The 21,300-nt window shown below is 52.6% G+C and overlaps 1 protein-coding gene across 3 annotated transcripts in view; it reads left to right on the forward strand.

Moving 5' to 3' along the window:
• RBFOX1 (RNA binding fox-1 homolog 1) overlaps window positions 1-21,300 on the forward strand; it is a 1,434,211-nt gene that overhangs the window by 95,034 nt on the left and 1,317,877 nt on the right. The window contains exon 1 of one of the 3 annotated variants that reach the window (XM_079121725.1): window positions 6,002-6,702. The exons of the other annotated variants lie outside the window; for them this stretch is intronic. The gene's annotated coding sequence lies outside the window, so the exon portion shown is untranslated. Of the gene's footprint in view, window positions 1-6,001; window positions 6,703-21,300 lie in introns of those variants that run through there. 3 annotated transcript variants of the gene reach the window in all.

The raw sequence follows: 21,300 nt of genomic DNA on the forward strand, positions 1-21,300 counted from the left end.
TCTTGCAGCTGCCTACAACCTCCAAGATGCCCTGGCTCTCAGTCCTGTCGGCCTCAGCACTGGCTTGTCCTCAGGCTGGTCACAGGCTGCGGCAGGTCTGGAGGTCACTTCCACACAAGGGGGCGTCTGGAAGTAAAGAAAGGAGGGCCATTTCCTGTGGCTTTCACGTGGATAGAGGAAATGTTCCCTAAAACACATCAGGGACTGTCTCCCAGGCCGGAGGACGTGGGTCCTGTGACGATGCCTCGTCCATCTCTTACAGGACAGTCACTCTCATGCAGGGAATGGGAGTCAACTGCAGCCCCCATTGTATTAGCAGTCGCGGTTGCTGTATTAATCCCATTACCAGCGTCATTATCACGGGCATCGTCCCCACTTCACGTACAGGGAAGTGGAGACCCCCTGATGTTTAAAAACTCTTAGTCCACATCACTGCTAAGTGGTAGACGGGATATAGAAGCAGATCGTCTTACTTATGGACTTTACCCAGGTAGTTCTTAAAGATGTGTGATAGCATGCTGTGTAACTACTAAACAGCCTATCGGTCACGAAGACAGTTTGATCTCTACTTACTATCGGTCAGACATTCAGGAATCTTTTCTTGATTCTGATCAAGCTCAAAATATTCATTTCCAAAATGCAGCCTCCCTTTGATACTACAAATTTCTGAACCTCCCTTTTTATCTCGCTTCCAGGCCAGTTGATTAGGATTCTCTACTACCCTGATCATAAATCACCAATTCTGTGTTTGCCTTCATGGAGTATGAGTCCCAGTAAAGGGAAACACAAGGTGATTTATGACTCATGGATGCAGCTGTTACTCAAAACAGACTTGGTTTTGAATACTGGCCAAACTCTTTGCCCTCTCCGTGAGTTTGGCCAAGACATTGGATTTCCTTCTTTTAAGCTTTCGTATACTCATCTTAAAAAAAAAAAAAAAGAAAGAATGAAAATCACAGTAGGAGCTTTGCCTAGAGAGGTACTGTGTGAATTAAATGAGATAATAGAATCACGCTGAATACCACACGCTTGCTGCTTTTATCACTATTCTTGCTATCACTGTCTCCCTTGCCCCAGATGCTGTTTTGCTTATCATTACTTGGAGAACGTACCCAGAAGAAAAGGAATGCAACCAAAGAGAAGAGGAGAAACCCTCTTGTGTATTATTTCACAGACGTTTTTAAAAACTATGAAAATCTGTGTCTCCTAGGAGAAAGGGACCTCATCCCTGAACACTGGCTAGTTAGTTCATCATCAGAATTAAAAGCTTTGGTTAATATCAAAACCCCAAATGACATGATAGGTGTGAGTTCACCCAATCGGTAACTGTATATTGAGTATCTGCCGTGCGCCCACAGCTGAGGAAGGGAGGGAGAATTTAAGGTACCATCCAGTCCCCTGTGGTCCTCAGGTGGTTTTCATTAGTGACCTAGACCAAGATAAAGCCTTCAGGTCAGCGTGGAGCCCGAGAGCCCCGGGGCAAGGCAGGTCTTGCAGAATATCAGGATGTGCAGTGGCCTTTATGGAATCAGAGTCATGTATAAGTAAGTCTGAGTGAGCCATCCTCTCTTCTGCTATAGAAAGATTTCCTTGGGAGGAAAATGAAAGGATGCTTGGATATTTTGCCTTTTTTTCAGTTCATTTAAAAAAAAATCTTTATCCTGTCAGACAGACCACGGATCACACCTAAAAATCCTAAAGTGTTTGGGAGCCCGGCTCCATGGATTTCAGTGAACATTCACGCTGACCATCTGGAAAGTTCTTAAACATAGCAGTGGGGGAAATGGCCGCTGGAACATCAGTGAAGTGACGGCCAGGGCATTGGTGGTGGGACTGTAGGATGGTGGGTCTTGGCAAGCCTTGGTCTGAACTCATCAAGGGCTCTCCACCATCTGGTGGTCCAGCAAATACATCCATGAAGCAATTCACAGCTCTTTGTGAGCTTCCCTAGCCCGGGTCTCCGGTTTCGTCTTTGCAAAAATGTTCTTATTAGTGCATTATAGTGGTACTGTAATGATAGTGGGGTGCGTTCTGACACGATCATACACGCGTGGAATGTGATTTGCACCATTCCCGTCCCCAGGGCTTCCTCTTTCCTCCTCTGCTCCCTCCCCCAGTTCCCTTCCTCTGCTTCAGTGGTCTTCCTCCTATTTATTGTTTCTTAGCTAGTGCTTTCTGGATATGCATAAAGGTGGGATTCACTGTGGTAGGTTCATATCTGTTCACACGAAGAAGAATGGAATGACGGCATTCGCTTGTAAGTGGGTGGAACGTTGTGCTAAGAGTGAAATGAGGGGAGGACATTGTGCTAAGTGAAACAAGCCAGACTTGGAAGGTCAAGGGCTCAATGTGTTCTCTCAATGCAGAAGTAGAGCTAAATAAGGGGAAAATAGACGGGAGCTCAGTGGAGTCGAAGAGGACTGGGAGGGAGGGAGGAGGACTGGAAAGCAGAGGAGCTAAAGAGTGGGGCTGCTGGCTCATGCTGTGCACAGCTATGAAGAGACTCCAGCTTCAGCGTCTGCCTCCTCACCTGCCTTGCCACCTTCCAGCCCCTGGAACCCAAACTGACTCTGTGGACGTGGAACAGGTTTGCTATTCCTTGAAGGAGCCGCACAGTTGCTTCAGATTCTCTCATCAGAGACATTCGCCTCACTCCTTGGGTGACTCTACTTACCTTCTCTGTTTTGGGTTGTCTCCTCTATAAGTCTTTTTCTGACCTTTCCTTCCCCCATCATGTTGGCCATGTGCTCCCATTCGGGATTGGCCGGGTCTTGCCAAACTTCGTGAGCACTTGTTTCAAGGTCTGTTCCTCCTACTGGGTTATAAGCACAGACTGTGTCTAATGCATCCATAGATGGCCCGCCTGAGGCGTTGGCCTTGAGACAGGTGCATGCTGAATGTCTGCGAGAATAAAGGACTAAATGAAGGAGCAGGTTGATGTCACGACTCCGGCCCAGGTGGCACACCCATTTGGAACACCACCTGCTGCAGCAGGAAGGAAAGTCCACTGGACAGAGTTACGCTTATTATGTGGCTGGCCTATGCCCTGAGGGAAAAGTCCGCAGCATCATGGGTCTTTGAGTTTAGTGGACGACACTTGCAACAGACTGGCACGGAGATGTGCTACAGTTAAATACAGGTACTAGAGGCATTGGAAAGAGGGCCTCATCTGTGTGGTGGGGGCTCAGGGGATAAGCAGGGGGAAAGTGATGTCTAAACAGCTCTAAGAGATGAGCAGAAGCATCCAGAAAGAGTCTACAGGGGTCCCAGGTTGGAAGGACAATACACACTAAGGATTAGAGACCAAGAAGAAACACCTGGGTTATAGGGCCAGCTTCAGAAAAGCCAGATAACCCAGACACTTAGAACCTACTTAGAGGACTTGAGACCTTATCTTGGAGAACAGTGAGAAGCCACAGGAAGATTCTAAATTGAAAAGCGAGATAATGGAATTTATGAGGCTCCAAAGTCATTCTCACCTTTTTTAAAAAAATCTTTATCAGCATATGGAAGACAATGCTTCTGACATGTGCTTCTGTCAAGGATTGCAAAGTGTTGTTCATGTCCAGTGGGCGGAGCCAGAGCCTCTTGCTGGGGACTTGCCCTGGGCTGTCCAGGGAGCTGTCCAGCGCAGCAAGGACCTTGCTCCACGTGGAGGAGGGACAGGAGAAGACCCCTTCACAGGGAAAAGAAACTAGCCCTTTCCAGATGAATAGCCCCACGGCACGTGACACTGACCCTCACTCTCTTTTTGTTTTCGATGATAGTGGGCGTCTCCCTAGCTTCTGTTAAGCTTCCTCCAGCCTCACAGGGATGTGGGCGCCAGTGAGTCATGCCCTGGCACTCCCTGCTGCTGCATCAAATTCTATTTCTACTCCAAGATAAAGAAATCAGAGCAGATTCAAACTGACCTTGATTTTCAGAGAGTTGAATATACTTTATTTCATTTCCAATGGTAAAAGAATGTATTAAAAAAATGGCACAGCGATTACCCATTTTAGCGAGACAACAGCCATGCCTCTGCCTTGAAGGATTGCATTCATTTCCCCCCCTTCTGGAATAAAAATGAAGGAGTATAGAGGAACGATTCTTGTTGGTGAATTGTAACAAGACATTATATTTCAACACAACTTCCCATTAACTGCCATTTATTTCTTCTCTCATTATTGATAATTTGCTTTTAAATTGAGAATACCTCTTTTACAGCCCATCTCATCTCCCTGCCCTGCTAGACAATTACATTTAAATTTGGTGGCTTTCCCATTGTAAACATTTTCTAGGGGAAATGATTATGATGTTACCAACCCAGATTTATGGCTTCATTGTGTTATCACTGAAGGATAAGAGACTAGTATAAAGAAAAAAAAAAAAAAAAGCCCAGTTGTTTACATACAAATATATTATATTATCAGAGTCCTGAGAAGCCTCTGGTAAAACCCAACCCAAATTGCAAAATCCCTGGAGCCAACGACAGAGATGTCTTTCTGGATTCTGCAAACTTTTTTTTCTCAAAGAAGAACAACGTATTGCCTGGTTTTAAAACATCCCATTTGTAGTTAGGAGATCGCTTTGTTTTATTTGAATGTTGGAAAGAACCGTAGTAGTTACAGAGACACTGCTGCATCTGCTGTTTGTGAGGTTCTAAGAGACGCAATGGCACGATGGGACGTGTACGCCATGCTCTGTTCTTTGGAAATCTCACAGTCCCACCTGGAAGAGGAGCCACACCGAAAGGGCAGAAACAGTCCAACCAGACGGCAGGAGAAAGGACAGAAGCTCAAGTGCTGGAGGCTGGGATGGGCCTTGCCAGCCACAGCTGTCCTACGGAAGCTGTGAAGAGAAGTAGCAAGATCTGTCTGGGGGTGGGCTTGCTTCCCTGCCCACTCTGTGACCTTGAGTAAAGGTTAGAGCCCTTTAGACCACAAACTTTATTGTGCAAAATAATCACTGAGAATGTTTGTCCAAAAGGAAGGAAAAATGAGGGGAAGGAAGGGAGGGAGGGAGGAAGGAAGGAAGGAAGGAAGGAAGGGAGGGAGGGAGGGAGGGAGGGAGGGAAGGAATAAAAGTCTCTGGCTCAGGGATCCAGGGTGGGGCTCAGAAAAGAAGAAATATTGTTTGAATGCCTGGAAACCTCCTTTTTCTGACGGTGAAGTGGACCAACCCTGTGGTACCCACTTCACTAGTTGTGGAGCGCTGAGAAGGCACCGTCAAAGTACCTTAAACGACATCTGAAAAGTATGTGCTTATTAAGTGCTAATGGCTGCGAAGGAGTCACTGGGCTTCTGGCCGCCAAGCAACTGCCAAGAAAAGAAGAGGACCCATCCTTCTGCAGCCCCTACAAGAAGAGGTGGCTGGTAAGAGCCACAGAGCAGGGACCACCCCACTCTGACCAGCACTTCACAGCTGAAATAGAACTCTATCTGTACCAGACCATGAGATTTTAAGATTCACCGGAAAACTTCCCCAGAGCAGAAGTGGACTGGAGCAAGAGGCTGACGCAACTTGGCAGTTCTCCAGGGGACTGTCTTCTCTGATTGGGGGTCCGGGTGAGGGAGGGCGCTGGTGTTCAATGAGCAAGCCCACTTTGGGACAAGCACTAGAAGGGCCCGGGCTCATTGTCACCGAAGCCAGCTTTCAGCCCTTGTCCCCATTAGGCGAAGTGACCGAGGCACTGGGTCCTGTGTCTGCGGCGGCCGCTGGAATCAAGGGCTGCACGCGTGACCACGGCAGAGGCGGCGGCGAGGGAAAGGGGGAGGGGGCGCTCACTCGCGCACCGGATTATTTTTGGCTCCGCAGCCGGGGCTGCTCGCTGCCTGTCGCGCGCACACACAAGCACACACACACGCACACGCACACACATGCACACATTTCCTCGCGCGCTCCCTCGCTCTCCTTTGTTTATTTTCTAATCTGTATTTTTGTTGGAAGATCTCTCCTTCCTCCTCTCCCGCCCGCCTGCAAGCGCTCCTGTGGGCCGACCGGGTGCACGCTGCTCCCCCATCACTCCAGCCCCCTCCCGGTCTCCCCGAGCGCGGGGTTTGAAGGTCACCTCCTTTCCAGTCCCCCTGCGAGCCGCTCCGCTGCCGCCGCCTCCTCCAGCTGGAGCCGGTGGCCCTGGCTGCGCCGCCCTGAAGCGGTTCTCTCGGCGGCCTCGGGGAGGACAGAGCCTGGGGTCGCGCAGGGTGGGGAAGCCCAAACTCGCACGGGGAATCCCTCCCCTTCGCCCCAGCCCCGGGCAGATCCCACGGAGAGGCGGGCGCTCCGCCAGCCCCGGGAACAGCAGAGGCGGCGGCGTCGCGGACCCACGCGTGCGCCTCGGACCGGAGAAGGAAGCAGTGAGCAGCGGCACCCGCATCTGGAGGGGACAGACCTGCGCCCCGCCCCGGCGAGAGAACTCCGAGCCTCCAACCCAGGCAGAGCTAGGAGGAGCGCCAGCGCCCCGGGACTGAGACCTCGCGCTCCAGAGTGCCTCGCAGTGACAGTGAGGGCCAGAGCTGCCCGCACCCTCGCCGCGCCCAGGCAGGGGCACGGGGCCGGGGCTGACCTGCCCGCGAAGTTGCGGCCAGTGCAGGAGAAGCCAGCAAACCCCTTAGCAGCCTCCAGCTCATGGTGAGCGCGGCTGAGGGAGGAGAGCGTGCAGGGGACTTCGGGGGTCTGGGGCCGAGGAGAAGGCGATCGCAACCGGGCTCCCGCGAGTTCTAGGTAAGTCTAGGCAGAGTCGTCGCCTCTGCGCCCCCCTGAGCCGGCCCAAGGGGTCCCAGGGAGGAGAGAGAGGGGTCCCCAAGAGCTGGCCTCCTCCCAGTGAGAGTCTGGGCGCGCTGGACGCGAACTTTTTTCAGTGCGTGTGGAGCAGTCTGGTGGCACGTTGATCCCAGGGGGACACGACCCTGAGACCCCGCGCGTTGCTGCCAGAGCATGTCCTTCTCTGTCCCAGGGCGCCCCTCGGAAGCGCCCAGGCTGCCCCTTCCGTCCTCCCTGCGACTCCCAGGTGCGGGCACGGCAGGAACCTGCCTGCGCACTTGGGTCGGTCTCCCCGCAGGCTGGATGGGTGCACTCGGTACTCCCCAGGGTCGCTGCCTCCTTCGACTCCTCTAACGAAATCCCGGAGAGAAGGCATCTCGGTAGCCTGGGAGGACGACTGGAGGCGCGGAGCCCCTGGAGGGAGGCGGGGAAGCGGAGGCTTGCTGTGGGGGAGCGGCTGTGTTTATTGGCACCGGGTCAACGCCCGGAGCTGCTGCGTTCGACCCCAGAGGAGGCAGCCAGCCTGGAAACTCGGGATTTGGGAACTCCAGCTGCGTCCCCGGGTTCCCTGGTGCGTTAGAGCACCTTCGCTCCGGGAGCAAACCCAGAGGAGAGTGGATCTCAGCGCAGCGTTGGAGCACAGGCCGGGACTCGCCCCTGTCCGCTCAAGTCTTCCAGTGGTCCAGGGATGGAGGCGAGGGCGGGGCTGGCTGGGCGCTGTTCCCATCTCCCCACGGCCCAGGAGACCTGGCCATGAAGCTCCTGAAGGCGCCAGCTTCAGTCACGCAGAACCCGGAAGCTGTCCGCCTGGGAAGGGAGGGGAAGACCCTGATCCCGCCCTGCCCTGGAGTCGCCAACTCTGTTCCTGTTGCCAGGGAATGGGAGGCTCCTGGCGTCCTGTGGGCCAGAGATAGGGTGCTTCTGCCTCCCTGGGAACTGCTGGGGCTGGGGCTGCTAAGGAACTCCGAATCCTCACCAGGGGGTCTGGGAAATTGGCTCCCAACCGCTGGTCCTCTCAGTTGAACTTGAAAAGTGGGGGAGATGTGGATAGCTTTGAGCTTTAAGAGAAGGTATCATAACTTGGGTTTTGCTTTATAATAATAGTGGTTATTTATTTTTACTTTTAAGTCAAATGGGTGAAGAGAACTGGCCTTATCCACACAAGTTTATGAGGTCGCAGCCCCCTGTCCCTCCCCTACCTCCTTCCCCCAACTCTGTCCTAGTTCATCCACTCTGCATTTACCATTTATCTTTGTTACAAAAGGAGAAAGGGAAAACATAAGATAAGAGGGCCTGGATCCATTCAATTTTTAAGTGACCACAGAGGACCTGGCAGGAGCCACAGCTGTTTATTTCTGGCTGAGATTTTTTTTCTTCAGAGGCAAAGGACCTGGGACCTATGAAGGGTAACTGCTGGCAAACAGCAGGGTTGATGCCAAACCTTCATTTTGGAGCTTGTCTGGAAAACACTAGGTCCAGAAAATCTCTTACGTTTCCCGTAAGCTGCCTTATGGTTGACTTGGGTTAGAAGGAAAGGGTACCATCGGTTATAATGGTGGAGGGCACCTTCAGAGTACAGGGTAGAGCTTCCTGGCTGAGGAGAGCACAGCCCTGGTTCTGTTTCCTGCACCTGTGCGACCTTGGGCAAGTTATTTAACCTCTCTGTGCTGCTGTTTATTCACTTGCAAAATGAGAGTTTCTGTAGCAGCTATATTCTCAGAGGGTTTTGGTGAGAATTAAATAAAGCAGTAAACACACAGAGCAGGACCTGGCATTGTGGTAAGGGCCTGATCATGTTTTCTTTCAAATAGATTGTTCTAATTTTTCAGCTTTAGGACACAGAGTGGGATAGAAAATGCAGGTATCTTGCCTTATGCACATGCATTTCCTTTTAAGTAACAGATTTACATGTGGAAACAAAAAGAGAGTTAATCGTACCAGGAGGTGGCTCAACAGAAGCTTTCAGCTCTGCAAGCTCCAGCTGGCCTGGCCTCTTCCACTGTATCCTCTGCCTGTTCCAAGGAGGACCAGGGACAGCTGCCCACTGGCTGGGTGGCAGGCTGGTGGTGTTTGACGTACCATCTTGCCAAGCACCGTCTAGCTGCAATTCCATTTTGGTAGCAGTTGTGCCTTCCTGAGATCAGATGGAAGGCCTTCGTCTCCTTGCCCTCCCGGAATGAAAGTATTGCCCTAGTAAATCTTCGTTAATTGCAAACTTGCTCCTACGATACTTGGAATATTTAGAAAACGCAGGAATTAAAGAATCATAGAAGAGGCTTTATCTATCATTTATCCTGGGACTCACATTACAGCGACTGTAGTGACTGTATTTAAATATGAAATTCTATGACGTTATCTAACTCTATAAAAACAACCGTGGTCATTGATTATCAATAAAAATAATGAATGTACGAAGCAGGCACCTTGATCAAGGCTTTAAATCTTTAATTTTCACTTTCTTGTGCTGAGAACAGAACACGAGATTGATGGCTTTGGAGGTTTTTAGAAGGGCCATCCAGGGTCACGAGCCACAGGCACAGTGTGGAGCAGGGGATCTACAGGATGTGTGGTCTTCATGGCGAGAGGAGCTGTTCTTGTTGGAGGTATCAGACATACAGACTCCCGGAAGCCCAGGGCAGAGGTGGTTGCTGGACCTGGGGTGGGGTGGGATTTATCAGTCAACAGGTATGATGTTTCGGCGATATCTCAGTAAGTCTTGAATGCCCTGTCTTTACCTCTGGTGGCTTCAGCAGTTTCCACCCTGCACCAGGGTGGAACTCGGGGCTGGGCAGACTGCTGCTCCTGGAATCGACCTTCTTGCCCTATCTTCTCTTGGTGATAATTCATGCTGTTTTCTAGCTCCTCCTTCAAATCTGAGCACCAGTGTCTTCCAGATGTCCTCAGTGATGTCCCTGATGGAACTTAAAAAAAAAAAAAAAGGTTTAGCCCTTTCAGCTCCAGCCACACAAAGCCATTATTTTTTTTATCAAAATCCTTTTGGATAGTTTTTTTTTTGTGTGTGTATATTCAGAAAATCGGGTCTGCTTGTATGTATGTCTGACATTTCACCTTTCCAAAAATTAGACCATTTTATTTTCATCTTTAAGCTGATGGGTGGAGTAATGAACACATGCCAAGAGGGGAATCGTATCTGACACAGAAAATGCTTTGGGGACACAGCGATTTCCCAGTGGCGTGTAAGGAGACTATTGAAATCTGAGTACATTTGCTCTGAAGGACACAGGGCCGCCTGCCCTGCCTTTGCCCAGCATGGGCGTTAACACAGTAAGCACAATTCCCATAGTAATACCAGCTCGGCTGACTTTCCTAAAATCATGGGGTAATCTGTCACATCCACAGTCACCTGCATTGTTATGATGAAGACCTCAAACGTAGAGATGTTTTTAAAAAAGCCATGAGACTCTCCCTGATGCCTGCCTTCATTATTTAAGATACTGCCTCAAGGCGCATAAATTTTAAAACTTTAATTAAAGAATCAATCAGAGATGGAGCTTCAAAATGAGGGGACCTGGCAGTTTCAGATGACATCACCAGCAAACATGGTTAGGTTAAGTTGTAGGGCTGGGGGGTTGGTATTAAGAAAAAGGACACGTGGTGTTAAAGGAGAGACAGCTGTCCCTACATCTTGGTTCTTAGCTGCTCTGAGGACAATCTGTACTGCTGGCTTGGCCCTGGTCACTGGACACAGGGGTGTGAGTGATCCTGGTCTGTGGCTGCAAAGGGCTACACCTCTCTTGGGGAGTGTTGTTCATTCAGACTGTGCACTGTGTTGGACACTGTGCTCCAGGGCAAGGCAGGAGGGGGCTCTGTTCTCTTGGAGCCCCCGGTTGTGAGGGTAGCCAGGTAATAAGCAGAAGCTGGAAGCACATTTTTATAAGGAAACAGCAAAGGTTGCAAAAGTCACAGTGGCATTGTAACAGCCAGGGACTTGGAGAGACTCTGCAAGAAGGAGAAATTTGAGCTGAGACCTAAGTGAAAAGAAGGCTCGACTGCACATGGTCTCTGCCTTTGTCCAGCTAGTATTCCTCGTCAGATGCCTACTGTGTGCCTGGCTGTATTTGTTGCCCTTGTGAACAGTGACCAGCCCTGTCTGATGCCGTGTCCATCCTTGGGCTGCCTTCTGGATGGAGAGGGTGTCAGAGAGAGGGACCCAGCAAGCCCAGTGTAAATGCAGGTGGAGTCCCTGGGCCTCGAGGCCAGCTTGAGAGTCTGCATGTCATCTTAATGAGAGACCCCTGGAAGGCTTTGTGCAGAGAAATGCGCAATCTGTCTGTGGCATGGACATGCAGGAAACATGGTGGTGTTCTTTTGAGATGAGGGATGGACAAAGGTGCCCTCCTGGCCATCGGCTCTTTTCTCAGTGTTCCGCCCATTCATGTCCATGGCCAGGTTTCATCAGTGGGCAAATCTCACAACATCCCAGAAACGAGACTTCTGTGGTTCCCCTCTCTTTGGGGCTCAGGCCCAGGTCCTCCATTGGAGAAGAAAGATTAGGGACTGGGCTGGAGCGTGACAGTGGAAGATTGCCCAGCATGCAGGAGGCCCTGGGTTCCAGCCCCAGAGGGGAGAAAGAGAGAGTATAGGGGACAGCACCTCGTTTACCTCTGAAGTGCCCTGTGTGGGTGGAAGCCCCAAGGGCACAGCTGTGACATTTTCCTGCTTAGTTGCTCTTGCTCGGGGACATCCCTCCAAGGAGGCAGCCGCCTGCCATGGCCTTTCTGTGCTTGGCTGACATCTCTCCTGGGAGTTCCCAGAGGCTGGTGCCTCTCAGATCCCCTTTGTTCCCTTCATTGACAGTCTGTCCTGTTAGGTCCCCTTTCAGAGTGTGGCCTTGTGTTTCTCTGTTGGTGGGCATGGTAGTAAGAGTGAGTGACTGTGGGTGCTGCTGACAGTGTTGGTCTTTGGTGGTTCCCCTGGCCTTGGAAAGTGGAGGTTTGATTCGAATGGGCTTGGACACTGAGCCGGTCCACTTTCTTCCCACACTGACCCTGAACCTGTCTGTCCATCCAAACCCAGAACTGCATTCTGCCTGTTGGTTGTGCTGGATGCCTTGGCGAGTTCACGTGGGCTGGACGCTTCCTACACGGTATGAGGCCCGCTGAGAATTTCACCCACGTGGCTCTGCGCTGCGCGGGGTTTCCTGGCACAGGACCCACTCCCCCACCCCATCCCCTGTTTTGCTCCCCGTTTGTCCCCAGATTGCCACTCAACTCTCCCTGCGCTCCTGAGTCGACGCCCCCTGCTTGGGGTTGTCTCACGGTGTTTTGCATTCACTCAGGGACTGCTTGTGCTCTCTTGTGCTGCCGGATGGTGAGCTCTGGGTGGGCCTGGACGTCACCAAATCCCTAGCATCTAGCGAGCTGCAGCCCGGAGCTCTGAGACGCTTCAGGTGGAAATAGGGGGGACTCCATTAGATGCTTCTAGCACACTTTGAGGTCGGTTCCTTTTGAATTCCCAGTTTGCAGACACAGGGGGAGGGGAGGCAGGCTCTGAGCAAGCTGCTCAAGGTCTGTGATGGGTCAGTGGCACACTGGGGATGTGGACTCCAACAGGCCGAGCCCACAGCCAGGCACTTGGTCCCTTTTGCTGCCTCTGTATGTCTGGAGAGAGGCAGGCAGCCCCATGGACCAGTGGTCAGGGTCTCTGTTTTCTGGGTTGCTCTGAGAAGGGTTGCTGAGCCTGTCAGAGCCACACAGGGAGGACCGGGCCCTGTGTCTCCAGCAGCACCTGCTCACCATAGTGAAGGGCTGGCTGCACTGGAGGTCTGCTCGCCTGCAGTGTGGCTCTTGTTTGGCTGTGTCCAACCTCGAGCCCTAAAGCCCTGGGGGGCCCAGGGCACCTCTGGCCCCCACCTCTAGGCTCACGCCCTCTGTGTGTGTTTGAGGGAGGGCCTGGCCACCTGTCTGTCTCTGGGCAGTCCTTGGACATCACACACAAGGCCAGAGCTGCTTGGTGCCTGCTCCGAGTGCACTTGGTGAATGGCTGTTCACGCCGCCTGATCACCGACGTGGGAACAGGTCCTCTCTGCATTTCTTTGAGAACCAAGCTAAGCCTTTGCCAGCATACTGCATGAACTTGTGTGACCTATTCAGTCCTTGCTAATTGGACTTTCCTGCAGATGATTCTTCTTCCCTAGAACGTCAGAGATGAGGGCCAAGACTTAGGGCTTTCAGAACCTGTTTGTAGAGTCATGAGAACCCTAATACTACTCTTCAATGGTGGCTCCTTCCAGGTTAGGGCTTCCAGTGAGTCTTTCATGAACTCCTTATCTCTAACTGTTACTATGCCCATTTTACAGATGAGGGAACTGAGGCCTGAAGAGAGACTTCAGCCTTAAGAAGTTGCCTCCAGGATCCTGTTGCAGGATGTGCTGGGCTGATGGGCAGCCAGGGGTGTGTGTGTGGGTGGGGGGCAGCAGAGGCAGCCTGAGCGGGCACTGGGAGGTGCAGAGTAGGGAAGGGGCTAAGTTTTTGGCAGCAGTCTGTGCAACTTCCTCCCACCTCCATCATGTTCTGGCCCCATGACCTTGGACTTCCCTTAAATTCTTGGAACCTCCGTCTGCCCCCGTCAGGGGTAATGATAATTATTCCTACGTTGCAGGTCAATCTGCCAATTTGTCAGTCTTACAAATTATTTTAGCCAAGTGCCTGTCTGTCCAGTGTGTAGAGTAGTGGTGTCTTTATGTAGCTGTTTATTTGCTTCTGGCTCTCATTTAACAGGAATGATATTGCTCTTGCTGTTGTGGCCAGAATTTCGCCTCTCTCTAGGTATCACTTGGGTCCCAGAATGCAGTCCCTCCATTTTCCTCCTGCCTGTAGCCGAGGTGATAAATTGGGAGTGAGGGGAAGAACCCTGTGTGGCTGCCAAGCGTGGCTGAAGGAGCGACAGACTCGGCCTCCACGTGCAGTCCCGCCCGCAGAGGGCTGCTGACAGCGGCCATATGCACGGGCTCTGAGTGATTGGCAGAGAGGAACACTAATTTATTAGGCTCGTTATGAGAAGTGACAGAGCAGAGTGGGGTCTGAGTTGGCGTCCGTGGCCCTGGCCAGACCCCGCTGGTGCTGGCTGGGTGTCCGTGGCCTCGGGAGTGGCCCCGTCCTGCTTCTGTCCCAGGCTGGGGTGTGGCCTGCCGTCTGGGCACTGTGGGGACGGCTCTTCCTGCACCACCCTCAGCCAGTGGGTCCAGCTCAGGCTGCTGCTGGTGGCAGGGGCTGCGGCACTGTGGCAGAGTGTGAGGAAACTCCCCCAGGGGCACAGGCACAATACAGGGTGCGACTGACTCTCCTGAAGGTGGCAGGGTCCGGGAGGGTTTCTGGCTTCTGATGTGGACGGTGGCGGGTTCGAGTTAGGGCAGGTGGGATGCTGCTTGAATCAGAATAACTAAGCACTGCTGTTTGGCCTGAGCAGCTGGTGTTACTGTGGAGTTTGAAAAGCTTTGGGAGACCCAGCTCCCTGAAAACAAAGGTGCAGGAGGTCGGAGGCTCGGGAGCCAGGTACATCAACGCGGAATCCAGATCTGGCCACCTGTTAGCTGTGTGACCTTGGGCAATTTGCTGTACCTTTCTGAGCCTCCAGTTCCCTGCCTTTTCAAGAGCAGATGATGCTTTTCTCTCCACAGACAGAAGCTCCAGAGTGAGGTAAGCTGTCAGTCTTCTCTCCTTATCCACTTATTTACCTTGCAGTGTTCAGGCAGGATTCTCCTGCCAAGATGCTTTGATGTGAAAGACCCGTGGTTTGTGTGTCTGTGGTTCTTGGGAAGATGCTTTGTCTCCTAATGAATTTCAGTTTGTAAATGGAACGCTGTGTGAACTTAGAGTGACCTTTGAGGACCCACCTGTCTCCATTAATTTAGTTTTACTGAGTTGTGCTTCACTCCGGTTCTTCTTTCATGAGAAATATTTTCTAAAAAGCCACGTTTCCTCCAATAAAAAAAAAAAAAAAAAAAAAAGAATAGATGTTCCACGTGCCACGGTAAAGAGCAGACCATTCTAACTGGAGAGAAGGAATCATTACCGCCGAGTCTGACGCTGGACGCGAGAAGCAGCACGGCGCAGCTGGAAACCGTGGGGGCCGGGGTCAGCGGCCTTGGGGGCACCTCCCTGCCCCTTGGGCTCTGTGGGCTGGCACGTCTCCCGTGCTGTCAGGACCAGGCAGTCTGTCCCAGAGCCTGGTTGGTGTCCGCGTACCAGACTATCCATGGGAGTGACTTGGTGTCCCTTCCGCAGGCCGGCCAGGAAGCTAGGGTGGTCTCACAGTCCAGGCTCAGAGCACGCGGGGCCCGGCAGCTTGGGCTGTGTCAGGCTCGCTGCCAGCTCCGCTTTGCCGTCTTGCTCTTGTTTTGATTAGTCTACTTTGTCGTTTGCGTTATTTGTCCGAGTCTTCATATGTCATCTCAGCTGTTAAGAGAGCAACCGGGAAATCCCTGAGGCAGGTGGCAATTGGAAGGTGCCATCGCAGCCCTCTGGAGCTCGGGGGCCCTGGAGGGCTGGACGTCCCCCGCGGGGCCTGGTGCCTTCCCTCAACCTGAAACGAAGCCGGGATCCCAGTTCTGCGGGGCGATGGCACTCTGGTGCTTTTCTCCAGTGTTTCCTGGGCTTGCTGGTGCTGTCCGGGTTCCTCGTGGTAGTGGGTCACTTGCTGCCCGTTCTGGGCCTTGGGTAGACCTTTCCAAACTGTGCTCTGGGGAGGTGTCGCGTCAGGCCCTGGGACCCTGGGCTGGGATGAGCGTTGTCCAGTTTGCCCACCGTCTCCCCCTCACGAAGCCTGCGCTCCCCCAGGAGACCTGTGAGTCTTGGAGCAGGTAAAAGGAGTGTGGGGTTATTACCTATGGTAACCATGGTGGGACCTCCGTGTGAGGCAGGAAGGGCGGCGAAGGTCCACGGACAGGCCTGAGTCACACTGAAGCTGAGCTGCACAATGAGAAGGGCCTGTGGCTGCGTGCCTGGGCGGTGGGCACAGGTGAGGGGATGGGCTGCAGATGCCCACCAGGGACAGCGCGTGCAGCCCTCTCCTCAGGACCCCGTGCCCTTGCTCCTGAAGGGCGAGAACCTTCCCTGTCACCACCATCAAGGTGTCAAAGACCAGTGAGACGTGCAGTGGCGGGGGGACCTTGAGGGAGGGCACCGTGTGCACGTGTGTGTGTGTGAGCATGTGTGTGCACGTGCACCACCCACGTGCCCTTCGTGCTCACGCATACCAGCACACGCGTGTCACGGGGGAAGGGGAGGAGCCGGGGCAACACCTGCTGAGTGACTGATGCCTTCGGAGCCCACCTCGCTGGGGTCCTGCGCGTGATGTGGGAGCAGAGCTCTGTGGAGCCTCCGCCTTGCCTCCAGAACAAGTCCCTCTGCATTTATCTGGCACATTCCTTGAGTGACAGCTTCCCCGAGGGTGGAGCCAGGCGCGGCCTAGGAGCACACCAGAGAAGGAGTCCATTTGTCCTCCTCTGACCTCCCTTCCTTGTCCCCTCCCCGGCTCCATGTTGACGTCACAGATTTTACCAAATGCTGGGGAATGCCTTTGGGCCTCAGCAGTTTGGAGTGTTTCCTGGGTCCGTGAGCCCCAGGGAGCCCCTCCTGCCCTTCCTGACACTCTGCCGCCTCCTGGGCTCTCAGCCCCCGCTCTCTCTGGTCTCCAGAAAGCAGCATTTGGTTTTGTTTTCCTCTTTCGAGCACAGAGAGGGTGTCCTCACCCAGGTCCTCTTCCGCTCGCTCACCCTTTGGAGGCGAGCATTGGCGGAATTCCCATTCACAGACATTGGAGGAGGGGAAACAGCTCACCCGCAGGTGCCTCCAGCCCAGCCCTCGCTTGGGAAGGAGGGGAGGCCTGTTCACTCCACAGCGCTCCAGGTCGCTGTGCCGAAGGAAGCAGGACCCACTCCGGGGACCAAGAGGCTCTCCAGCACGCGTTCCTTGATGATCTTCTCTCCGTAATCTCAGGCAGCACCCTGGGAATATCAATGCAGGCCGGCCGTGCGCGGGCCCGGCCGCGGGGCGTGGGAACGCAGAGGGAGCCGTGTCCGCCAGGAATGCTCATCTTAGAAAGTCTGTGAGATGCCAGCAGATGTCAGTGTGCCCTTGTCTTTGGATTTTCTCCTTTGCACCTTTGTAAAGCATTATTAATTTCCAGTAGCAAAAAGGCAGGAGTCTACTCTCCTGCATCCATCAACGCAGAGGCCACCAAGCCAAGCCGTGCATTCTAGTTAGTGGGGAGACCAGCAGAACACTTCCCATAAGGAGAATCCTCCAAATTATCTAACCGTGTGATATAGTGTTGTCTTTTCCTGCTTTTCCCAGAACAGCGGTTTCAAAATCAAAGCCTAAGGTTAGCTTTTTTCCCCTGCTTCTTTCCAAGCCATTGTTCAGAAAGATAATATCCCAGGATCCAGCTCGGCTCTGGAGATGGACAGGCTCTGCTCCTGGATACGGCTCTTTATTTGAAAGCTGGAGTTTGCAACGGGGCGAGGGGAGGAGGCTGGGTGGAGCCTCGTGATCTGGCCTCTGAGTTACGCCAGAACCTCTCCCAGTTTTCCTTGTCACGGGCACAGACAGCTGCGGCTAAGCCTCGGCTCCTCCGCAGACATTGTTCAGCTCAAAAACTGGGGGCAACTTGGCAGAAAAAGATTCACCTCGACTATTTAAAATGACTCATTTTAAACGGGATGATTTGCCAGCATTTATGAAGGTCAAGAGCAAGAGAAGTCAGGTGGGTTCTAGGCAAGAGATGATGTATTTAACAGGGTGTGTTTGACGTTTGCTTGTTTATTTAATAGTTCAGGTTAAAATGGCTCGGTGCTTTTAACATGCGAGAATATGCAGAGGAAAGTAGACCTCCCTCATGCGCGAGTCCCAGCTCACGGGAGCCGAGCGCTGCCGCGGTTTTTCCTGCTCATGTTCACAGAGGTGCCACACACATGCCCATGGGCACGGGGTCCTTGGCACCAACGCGGGTGTCTCTCCGGATGCACACCCTGCCTCTGTTGCTGCTCCTTTGTTTTCGTGAGGCAGGTGTCTGAGGGACCATTCCAGTTCACTGCATACCTTCCTCCTCCATTTTGTTGATGGATGTATAGTATCCCACTGGGCATATTTATGGCCCATTATTTAATGGGGCTCTTCTGGTGGGTTGTTTCCAGGATCCTGTTTCTGGAGTGCGGCACCAGATGTCCCTGGCCAGCACCGCTTCCCACGCCCGGCCTCCTCTGGGGAACGAGTTGCGAAGTGGAGCTGCGAGGTTGGAGGATGCGTGCCTTTCATTTGTAGTGACCTCGGTGCTTCAACTGAAGCACACCCTTAATTCACCAGGGTTGGCACTTAGAACCAGCCGAAGCCTTCAGGGGCTCTCATCTGGCCACCGTGGTGTCAGGCCTGGGGCCCTTAGGAGTTATGTCCCTGTTGGAGCGTGTGACTGTTCTTGTCACTGATGTGCTTTGCTCACACTTGGCACCTGCCAAAGACTTGTTAAGAGCTTTAACTCCATTGTTTACATTTTAGTCCCCAACACAACCCCACGGAGTAGGCCCTGGTTCGGAGCTGGGCTTGGGGACTGCACCAACTCCAGGGCTTTGCTCAGGGCCTTGTGGTGAATGGCCAGGGGGTGCACCCAGGGGGTCCCCAGGCCCCACCACTGCCCTGCACTGCTGCTGTGTGGCCCTAGAAGCAGGGACTGGGGTGTCTTCTGGTGTCAGGTTCAACCTCAGCTCTTGGGGACCACTGACTTGGTCACCTCTGAGGATCATGTGTGGCAGGGGCCGTGGGATGCAGGGCAGGACGTGGGGCCGCATTCCTGACCTCTGCCTTGTAGGTGCCAGCAGCACTGCACCCCCCTGGCCCCAGCAACCAGAGACGCCTCAGATTCATTCTGCCAGAGGTCCCTGGGGAGGGGTGGCCACGGACTCCAACAAGAGCGCCTGGGCATCCCGTGGTGGCCACAGAGATGTGCACCTGTGGATCCGTGCGGCAGCTGACTCCAGAGCATCTTCCACTGAGCTGTCCCCACTGAGGGAGACTCAGCAAGTCCCCAAGGATGGAGCAGATGGGCTGCCCTTGCCACGATACCAGACCGGGAAGAAGCCACCGGGTGCTGCCAAGCCCCTGTCCATCCATACTTCCTTCCATCCCATAACATCCATTCCATAACTTTGTCTTTTAAAACATAGTTTAAAAATGAGCATGAAAAATTGTCTGGAAAAAAAAAAATGGACTTAACAGAACCCTGTCCTCAACGGTAGCCCGGGTTATACATTATGATGCTTCTGCTCACACGTTTCTCTTTGGTACTTGGTGATGGTCGACATCAGAATGGCAAGCGCCAGGCACGGTGACGCCAGCCCCCCGCGTGGGCGGACCTCGATATCCCCCCCTCCGCCAGGGACTCCTCCTTAGAGCCCTCGCGCATCACTCTGGGCCTCCACCGTCAGCCAATTGGAATTACTGTGTGAAATGAATTTATTTACCATCCCTATTACACGGTGTCTTTTTTGGTTGAGCAGAAGGATTACGCCTTCCAAAGAAGCAGGCTTATCACGAGGACTGAGCTTATTTTTCAGTGACTCTGAGAAAAGCACTTGATGGATAAGAAAAAAATATCTATTCTTAAGGCCTTGGGAATTAATATCCCATTTCATAACAATAATTGGCATCCCAAGAAAGGGCGTCTCTATCTCAGGCATGTCACACATGCCGCCTTCCCGTGCATGGTTGCTGGCTTGTGGTGTCCCTGTCATCAAAGAACAGCCCCCTCGCCTGGAAGCTGCCTGAGGCAGCTGACCACAGGTTTGGAGCTCAAGGTTTTGGGGAGAATGGGAGCCGAGACTCCCCTCAGCAGAGGCATCGACACTGAGAGGGCCGAGGGACAGGACTGGAACTGTGTCCACTTCTTGGCATGAGACACAGGAGGAGACTTTAAAGAGAAGGGAAACTGGACCACCCCAGACTTCCTGAAGTGACTCTGAGCTGCGGAGGCAACGAGGCCAGGCTGCTCCAGAAAGGGAAGCCAAGTTTAAGTCTGCGCGCTGAGCAGTATGGGGGGCGCGGCGCGGATGATCCCTACTTGATCAGCGTATTCTGTAGACATCTGTTGAAATATCACACTGACTCCATAAATTCGCACGATCACAGTGATTTTTTAAGAAGTCCTGAAGCCCCCGCCTCCCCCCACCCATAAGAAGATTTAAGGTGCTGTTGGGTAGCACCCCATAACCATCCATGGCAGCGTAAGGTTTCAGATCTTCTTTGCTCTTTGGGGAGCACGAGAGAATTCCCACACAACCGTTGCCTGGGCTCAGTGCCTGGCCCACCGATGGGCGCACGCCTGCCCCTGAAATAGTTCTCTACTCTTCCGCTTCCGTCCTAAGAAACCGGCAGCAGCGATCTTGGGCAGAGAGGCCCTGGATCGGGTGTGTCTCTGGTACCACCGGTGAGGCTTTCCCTTCTCCCGGTCGAGAGGGTTTAGTCTGTGTGAAAGAGGGATAAAGGGGACAAACTGCCTCGGATCTTCTCTTCTGAGGAAGGAATTCCTGACGTGGGCGGGAGGCATGGGTACACGTCAGGCCTTGCTGAGGCTGCGGTCAGAACTGTGGGAATCATTTTTTGTTGTTGCTGAGGATGGAACCCAGGGCCTGGGGATGCTAGGCAGACACACTTCCTCTGACCTACACCCCAACCCGGAGTGAATGTTTTCATTGGGGCAGAAGGCCTGTAGCTCGCTATCCATCCATCCATCCATCCATCCATCCATCCATCCATCCATCCATCCATCCATTCATTTAATTACTTATATTGATTTTCAAGATTTCCAGAGTGCTGTGGGACACAAAATCATTGAGAACTCAGGATCAGAAGCTCTTGCACTGTTTTTCCAAGACCCAACCAGGGAAGGGGAAAGAATACATCCACTCAACCAACGCCCCTGCTTTACTTCTAGCAGGAGTCTGTGCCCCAGGGACGGAGGGAGACGGGGTAGGGCCAGGGAACTCCCTGGTAGTGACCGGGGGCAGGCGCAGCTGTATTTGGAAGGGGAGAGTCATGCCTCTGATTCAGCAGTAGGAATGTGACATTTATTTGCATCATAATTTCAGTATGTCCATGAGAAATGAGTCAAACATACTCAGAATACTAGAACCAAGACCCCATAAAGATCTCAACATTGTCATCAAACTTTGAATACAGGACCACTCAACAACTCTAATGGTAGCAAGAAATCAGAAAGTCCTTCCTGAAAGTCCCAGGGATCACAGCCGAGTACATGCTTGTTTGCAAGGGAATATTTGCAATATTTAATTATAGTTTTCAGACTTCAGTAACAACCTATGTTTATTTTTCAATAGGACTAACTCAGGAAACTACCATTGATATGTAGTGGTCATTTGTAAAATATCAAAGTTTGTAGAAAAAAAATTTCAGTGATGCTCAATACTAATGAAAAGATTTGTATTTTTGGTTCAGTTGATGACCCCTCAGGAGGACTTTCTAGGTCTATATACTTAAGCATCCTAAGATCTCAATCCAGGAGATGGGGAGGGTAGACCAGAGGGCTGGC

The sequence above is a fragment of the Sciurus vulgaris genome (genome assembly GCF_902686455.1).
Source record: "Sciurus vulgaris genome assembly, chromosome: 18".
Classification (NCBI taxonomy): domain Eukaryota; kingdom Metazoa; phylum Chordata; class Mammalia; order Rodentia; family Sciuridae; genus Sciurus; species Sciurus vulgaris.